This window comes from Bombyx mandarina, chromosome 09 (genome assembly GCF_030267445.1).
Source record: "Bombyx mandarina strain Sakado chromosome 09, ASM3026744v2".
NCBI lineage: Eukaryota > Metazoa > Arthropoda > Insecta > Lepidoptera > Bombycidae > Bombyx > Bombyx mandarina.
This window is the reverse complement of record NC_143216.1, coordinates 9,167,016-9,176,017: the sequence shown is the minus strand read 5'-3', so window position 1 is coordinate 9,176,017 and position 9,002 is coordinate 9,167,016.

The window sequence follows — 9,002 nt, the reverse complement described above, 5'->3', positions numbered from 1 at the left end:
ACATAAAAACAGATTTTTCTTTTAATTTTACTATTTTTTAAATCAAATCGTAATTCAATTTTGTAAGTTAACCTACTAGATTATCTAAGTTTTATTGATTTATTTGAACATCATTGTTCACATTTAATATACATCTTTATTCGTCAGAATATATTATAATATTAGCCTCATAAATATTTATTGTACGTACTGTTATGCGGGATTCGGGGGTTCACATTTTAAAAAAACTATTTGAATGTTATGTTGAACACTATATACACTGATTTAGTATAAGATTTAGTAATTGTTAAAAAAATAGAATGTGACGAAAGCAACGAGTACGTCAAATGAGGGCTGAGATTGAACTGTCGTTTTATTATTAAAGTTATACGAGCTTCTCGCATAAAATGCTGAGTGCATGACTTAATGTGTCTACAGTTCAATATAGTCATGCAAAGGGGAAGATACAACAACCCCCCCTTTAAGAGGAAACTTATCGAAAAATAAGTTTTCAATATGGTTTAACCCATACGCAAACGAGGTTGTTCTATTTCCATTTCTGTTTCAAATTTGTTCTTTATTAATAGTTAATTTATTAGTTCTGCATAATCTTTGGAGATACTCATTCTTTTTACAAACATAAAAAATCAAAATACTAAAACATAGAATAAAAGCTAGCACACTTAAAATAGGAAAACTAAAAAGACTATTCCAGTCACCTGGATATCGTACAAGATCTTATTCCTTAATTATTTTATCCGAGGCAATATTTATAGTTTATAGACTATCTAAATTAACATTCTGTATTTTAGACATTGGCAAGATCTATTTTCTAATTTGGCTTAAATTACAGCAACTATCATTAAGAATATTAAAAGTAGATACAATACTAGGCACATCCATCTTAGGTGAGATTTTCCTCACTAGCTTAAAGTTCTTATGATAACCAATACATTTAGTTGGAATACTAAGTACACCTGTACCAGATATAACAAGTTCGGTTACATCATTGTTATCGCATTCAATCGAGAGTTTGGAAGATTTAGATTGGACAAATATAAATTTCTCATTATGTAGCTTATGCCATATATCTATGTCACCATGTATTATTTATATTGACAACTTTCAGGTAAAGTTGTTGCAGATTTTGTAATAATTTCAATTTCACAGGACGGATTTCCGGGTATTGTATAAACATCAGTCGATTCACACAGGTAAGTATAACATTTTTACAGAGATTTAACTGTGACCATTTAGTAAATTCTTTGACGGCACATGCCTTTTCCGCTTTGCCCTCTAGGCTGAGTATATATTTTAAGAGAACCTCTGCTTGAGAAGCGGATGCTAAATTTATGGCGTTGCGACAATTATTTAAGAACGATGTTAGCTTATCTCGTGAACCATCGAAAGTACCGATGAATACGATAAGGACGTTTAGAGCAATTTCCGACATTGTAACAGATTCTTCTTCTTTAACCTCTCTCTGTTTCGTCATTCATTATATGATTTATGTATATGTTATTCAAATATTTATTTATATTTATGTGACTTAAAATGATTAAAACAAACAAACAGGAAGAAAAAAAAAGAAAAAAAATTATAATAATATTTTACATAAAATTTGAAATTGAAAAAGCACGATGTATAACTTATAGTGGTGAGATTATTACAAGGTTAAAACTTACGGCTATTAAAATTATCTAAAAGTTGCACGCGTGCGGGCGGTCCTTATCGCTTCTAAGAAATTCAGATTGCATTGAATGTTAGACGCGTGGTTTGAATATTTTTAATATGATATTTTATTTTAAATCGCAGGGTAATTAATCTATACTAATATTATAAAGAGGAAAGATTTGTTTGTTTGTTTGTTTCGAATAGGCTCCGAAACTACTGGACCGATTTGAAAAATTCTTTTTCCATTAGATGCCGACATTGTCCCTGATGAACATAGGCTATTTTTTTTTTTTTTGGTTTCATGTGTGTTTTAATGTTTCCGAAGCGAAGCGAGGGCGGGTCGCTAGTTATTAATAAATTTATAAAACGAATTAGTGATTATACAATTAAGTCGGTGAATTATCAAGTTCCTTATCTTAGAACTTACAGTACGAGGAGCATCTCGAAGTTGGAGCACGAAGAACCGGGAGACGGGATGATGATGATTTGATTCTTGAGTAGGACTTCCTTCACGCGATGAGTTTGAATATATGATAAAATTTGCGCCTTACTTTTCTTCTCACAGGAAGCAGTGGAATTTGATGTGTAGTTTTCTCATAGAAAACAGTGGAATTTGAAGAGTCGTTTTTCACAGGAGACGGTGGAATTTGAAGAGTCGTTTTTCACAGGAGACAGTGGAATTTGATAAGTTGTTTTCAAAGGAGACGGTGGAATCTGATGTCTTGTGTTTTACAGGAGACAGTGGAATTTGAAGTGTTTTTTTTTTCACAGGAGACGGTGGAATTCGCTGTGTCTTGACAATTTTCTCCTCTATTCTTTCCAGGATACAGTGGTTATTTTCTTCTTTTTCTTCTTTCAAAGCTCACATTTTTTTTCTTTTTTTTTTTATTGATTAAATGGATGGACGAGCTCACAGCCCACCTGGTGTTAAGTGGTTACTGGAGCCCATAGACATCTACAACGTAAATGCGCCACCCACCTCGAGATATAAGTTCTAAGATCTCAGTATAGTTACAACGGCTACCCCACCCTTCGAACCGAAACGCATTACTGCTTCACGGCGGAAATAGGCGGGGTGGTGGTACCTACCCGTGCGGACTCCCAAGAGGTCCTACCACCAGTTTCCAGAATCACGGTGATGACTTCAGGTACGAAGACGAACCGAGGACTGGGTTTTTGATCCCTTTCACGCTGCCACCAATGTTATGCGGGGTTCGGGAGTTCACGTTTTAAAAAAACTATTTGAATGTTATGTTGAACACTATATTACACTGATTTAGTATAAGATTTAGTAATTGTTAAAAAAATAGAATGTGACGAAAGCAACGAGTACGTCAAATGAGGGCTGAGATTGAACTGTCGTTTTATTATTAAAGTTATACGAGCTTCTCGCATGAAATGCTGAGTGCATGACTTAATGTGTCTACAGTTCAATATAGTCATACAAAGGGAAGATATAACAGTACGCTAAATCTCGATCGACTTTTTAAGGCCCAAACTAAACAAATAAAAATGTTAACGCATAATATTTGGTAGTGAATGAAATATTTGAAAATTTGCAGCTAAGCGAATTTCAGGATTAAAATAGGAGACGTGACTCGGGAATTTATTAAAATAGTTGATGTACTCATAGTCTCAAGCCGAACCGTACACAATATGTTTTATTATAGGTATATTTAATACATAATAATCATCTTTTACAATAAGTAAAATTACTCATGAATCTATCCTAACTTGATAATACACCATATCATTATTTAAATTTTAAAATATACTATAAAAATATTTTAATTGAGTGAACTCAATAAAAAGTATAGAAAAACCGTGATTAGAAAGGAAGTCACATTAAATTGGCCCGGATTAATAGACGTGTCTAATTTGGTCAACAACACAACTTTTTATAAATAACTAAATATTATAGTTTTCTAAAAAAGAAAAACGATTCCGTGCAGTATCCAGTGGTGGCAGACGAGAATAAAAGAACGTGGCTTAAAACTTAACATGAATGAGAACGGTGTAGCTCTCGTAAAAGTAAGTAAGTAAGTACTTGTTAAGTTTACTTCTAGTGTATTTTTATTTCAGAATACCGCTCTGTCATCAATATACTCCCACTCTTCACGGCATTGGTGAAAGTTAAACTTAAGCCGAGACCCAATTGAATATGTATATATCTATTACTAGCGACCCGCCCTCGCTTCGCTTCGGAAACATTAAAACACACATGAAACCAAAAAAATAAAATAAAAATAAAAAAGTAGCCTATGTTCATCAGGGACAATGTCGGCTTCTAATGGAAAAAGAATTTTTCAAATCGGTCCAGTAGTTTCGGAGCCTATTCGAAACAAACAAACAAACAAATCTTTCCTCTTTATAATATTAGTATAGATACACGAATAGAAAATTACCACAACTGCAAAACACTAAATACAAAACCACAATGGCCTTATCGCTAAGAGCGATATCTTCTGGAAACAATCCGGCGGATAAGAGTTTCTAAGTAAAAAAATATATCGCGGCGTACATAACGTGATAAACAAAAACTAAAAGTAAACAATTTATGCATAAATGTCACGTTTACATAAATGCAATACCCATGATAAATACAATAAACATATTAAATATATTAATCAGAAATTTTACCCTTACACAAAGTTAGTTAATTAGTTTATACAGTAGATAAATGTACTTTACAATAATTACTTTACTTATGATTTAGAACAAATTCAACGCCGGCAACCGTAGTGACAATACTGACTGATCTATTGAATTGAGACCAAAATCGGTTTTCATTCAAGCTTTTGAACTATAAAGGTTGTATTTTTTTTATTATTTTTATTATTGAAACTTTACTGGTGGCCCGAAGGCCTTTCCAGTTTCACCAGGACAGGTGGGCGAGCAAAGGCTCAGCCAAGAGGGGTGGGATTTGCTAACAACTGCCCGAGCGCCTCCGAAGGAGACCTAACAACTCAAGGGCAATTGTTTCGCGAATGAATCTACTACCGGATCGGAATCGCGACCCGCTGAGAAGATCCGGCGAGAAACTCAGCGGGCTGATGCATGGGTTAGGTAATAAAGGTTGTATTGGACAAAGACGATGTACGCGAAATAATTTTATTCGCGCTCATGTGCACGTGTTGACTGACAGACGGCATCGGAGTCCACAGTTCAAAGTCTCAAATGCACCCTCATATCGACCAAAACAGCACAAAAATGACAACAATCAACACGTGCAATCAAACCACACAATTAATAAAGTAAATGAATTGATAACCTATCTTTAGCGATGTACCTCTTTTGACAATCTTGTAATCGTTATTACAGAAGTTGAAGATGATCGTGGAGAGCCATCTGCTGCAGCATTTCACTTTGTCGTCGAGGCTGTACACCCTTTCCGCATTGTCGCCGAACACAATGGTGCTACTCCTCATGAGTATCAACATTATGTATATCTGAAAGAAAGAAAAAAAACTAATGTTTATTTCTTTTAAATATCGAAACAAATTACAGATTACGAATTAACAGTTTAAATAAAAAATTTTAATGTATTTAGAGCATTTTTTCAGTTTAGTTTTATTTTTATTTATTTTATAAAATAAATCAAATGAACCCACATAACATCGAAGTCTCATCTTCGAGAGTATCGATGTATCGGCGGACGGCTCGACAAATGCTCCCTATCAAAGTTACCTGATGAATGAAGCTGTCATCAGAGAGCACGTCTAAATATATCCCCCAATGGTCCAGCGTACGGAATTACTCGATAAATGCGTTTATAAAACATTGTCACGGCAATGCGATAACGGCTCCTCAAAACAAAATCTCACGTGATTTATTAGTGGGTGCTTAAAGCGCGGGCCACACTTGGAAGTGTATTCGTTTTATTTTAATTCAAATTCAAAACTCAATAATCTGCATTCGCTTACAAAGTTTGTTTAGTGGAACATAAAAGCTAACACATTAATTTAATTTTTTAAGAAAACATTTTGAATAAGATATTATGATTGTTATTTTTGAAACCGCCAAACCCTTTATAATGGTAGGCAGCGATTTGGCTGTGCCCCTGGCATTGCTAACGTCCATGAATGACAGTAACCATCAGGTGAGGCGTATGCTCATCTGTCAACAAAGTCATTAAAAAAACCAATTGTGGTTGGTTTTTTTTTATTGCTTAAATGGGTGGACGAGCTCACAGCCCACCTGGTGTAAAGTGGTTACTGGAGCCCATAAACATCTACAACGTAAATGCGCCACCCACCTTAAGATATAACTTCTAAGGTCTCAGTATAGTTACAACGTCTGCCCTATGCTTCAAACCGAAACGCATTACCGCTTCACGGCAGAAATAGGCAGGGTTGGTTGCCGAGTGATTGGTTTATAAAGATCAATACCAGTCTTGATAACAAACAAGAACTTATAGTTAGCTGAAATCTGAAACTGACCGGTGCAAGCTTCGATCATCAATTGTTGATCGAAGGGTATAACTTCTAAGGTCTCAGTATAGTTACAACGTCTGCCCTATGCTTCAAACCGAAACGCATTACTGCTTCACGGCAGAAATAGGCAGGGTGGTGGTACTTACCCGCGCGGACTCACAAGAGGTCCTACCACCAGTAATAAATGTAAATTGCAAACCTATATACAAGTCAATACAATATTGCCGAGTGATTGGTTTATAAAGACCAATACCAGTCTTGATAACAAACAAGAACTTATAGTTAGCTGAAATCTGAAACTGACCGGTGCAAGCTTCGATCATCAATTGTTGATCGAAGGGTGCAAGGAAATCTTAGTTATAGAGGACCCAGTCTGCGATAACTTACTCCGTACTTGCTTTGATATCTATTACTGCCTATTATCTATTACTGACATCAGAATCACCCGTCTTGAGAGATGAGGTCGATGTTTATATAATATTGTATCACAGTTTCACCCACCCAATAGAAATGAGTAGGATGCATTTAAAATACGCCCCACTACGAACAATATGCAGGTAATAGTTTAAATTCTATTTTAAATATGTTACGTTTTGTATTGTTTTTCTAAATGAAAAATACAAATTATAAATGCTTGGTTAAAAAGGCTTCACTTTACCGTAATTATGTAATTGATTTACATTTAAATGTACATGTTTAATTTACTGAATACATAAAGTTAATTGTTGAATGCGCTGATTATACATATCGGCTAATAGTTCTTCGTGTCTAGTGGTATTTTCCAGAGAATTGAACACTCATCCCGATAGAAGCATTCGTCACGTGCGGACGTGCTCATCGACCACTCGATCGCCCGGCCCTTGTTCGCCCGGCTTTTGTTAGCCCGGCCATTGTTCGCGCGGCCTGTGTTCGTAGTACATCTGCCGACAAAGTGTTGTCCTGGAAGTGTTTATTTGTTTTGTTTCTTTTTGTTATTTCTGTTTTGTTGTGTTCTTCTTTGTCCTGTAGTAATAGCGCCGCATCGCCACCTGCGTTCAATAGAACCGCTCAGGTCCGAGAAGTTGGGGCCTCGCCGCAAGGCGAGTGTTTTTAAGACCCGGGGCCGCCCCACCTGGGCACTCAGCGATCATGGACGCTGTATTTGCGGAGTTCCTCCGACTTCGCTACCCACAGTTCGCCTCAGAGTTTCTGACCTTCAAGGCTAATCACACTGCGAGCCCTCTCGAGGACTCCGCCGTGCTCTCTGCTCCTGCGTCGCCTGTACCTGCGTGCAAAGCTTCTGCATCGAGCACCGCAGCTTCCGTCGTGCCTGCCGCTCCCGTGTCGCCTATACTGGCGAGTAAAGCTGCTGCGTCGTCCACCATGGCCACCGTTTCAGCTGAGCGATCATCCGCGGCCTCCGTCGCGCCCTCTAAAACACCTACACTTGCTCGTAGATCACCTGCGTCCGCCTCCTCGTGCTCCGACTCTGACTAGGACATGGAGGTCGACCTCGCCCCCGCCTTATCGACGAATGGATTCACCCTGGTACAAAAGGGTAAGAAGCGTGCCGCGGAGTCTCGAGCTCCCGCGGCCGCTAAAATTGGCAAAGCCGCGAACGCGTCTCGCCCCCGCCCTCAGACTCCCGTTGCGCCCCGAGCCCGTGCCACTCCGACGCCGCGTCCGGTGGCACGAAATAAAACCCAGACCCCTCCTCCGGTTATGCTTCAAGAGAAGGCAACTTGGGATCGAGTTTGCCTGGCCCTTAAGGCCAAAAATATCAATTTCACGAATGCCCGTAATCTCGCGAACGGCATTCAAATTAAGGTTCAAACACCTGTGGCGGGTAGCCATCATACAACGCAAGATAATTGACAGATGCCTGAATCTCGCTTACGACATTTTCAAGATAAAGCGCATATATACAAGTTCCGAACAACAACATTCGGACCGTCGGTCTACCGAGCAATATCACCCGCTCGGTGGAAGATCTTCCTTTCGCCGTATATTCTCCAAACTGGTGACCTGCGACGAGATGTGAACACGCAACCTTCTGATTCATCTTCAGCGCATCAAAGAACGTCGGCTACCACAATCCCCTATTTTTTTAAATAAACTCTTCAACCGGCGACTTTTCAAACAGTTGGCCATAACACAATCACCAATAACAGTCAATAGTTATAACTAGTAATTTATATTGATTTGGCTCAAAGGATAACAGATAAAATCTGCAAATACACATTTAAAAAAATCTTAAATACAAATTTGTATATTTATAATAATAAGAATAAAAATCCAATATAATTATTGATATGATATCATTCTAAAAATATGTTCTCTCACACAGCCCAATTACTGCAATGTTCGCTAACTATAACTAAACTAGATTTTGAATATTTCGAAAATGGCTGGTTTACACGTTTTATATATGAATATAATATTACTTAACTTAGTTGACAAGCCCTAACGCAGCACGCAAGTCACGTAAGGCCTCAAATTCTTTTGTACATCAGCGTCAAATTTGTATGGACTATGGACTTGTATGTTGACTAAAGTGGTGACCCCGGTTCAAGAACATTTTAAACACAAAATAAAATGAATACAACAAAAAATATCGCCGGTGATTCGAAAAATCAAGCGCACGTTTCCATTGACTCATCTGGTGAATCATGTCGTGTCGGAGTACGGATTCCACCGTTTTGGCCGCAGGAACCGGCATTGTGGTTTGCACAAGTGGAAGGACAGTTCGCGTTGGCGAACATCACAAGTGACGCAACAAAATTTTATTACGTCACCGCCCAACTTGACCACATCTATGCTGCCGAGGTAAAAGACATAATTATCGCTCCACCTGAAACAAACAAATACGAGAAATTAAAAACGGAATTAACTAAGCGACTATCCGCATCACGTGAAAAGGAAGTGCAACAGCTTCTC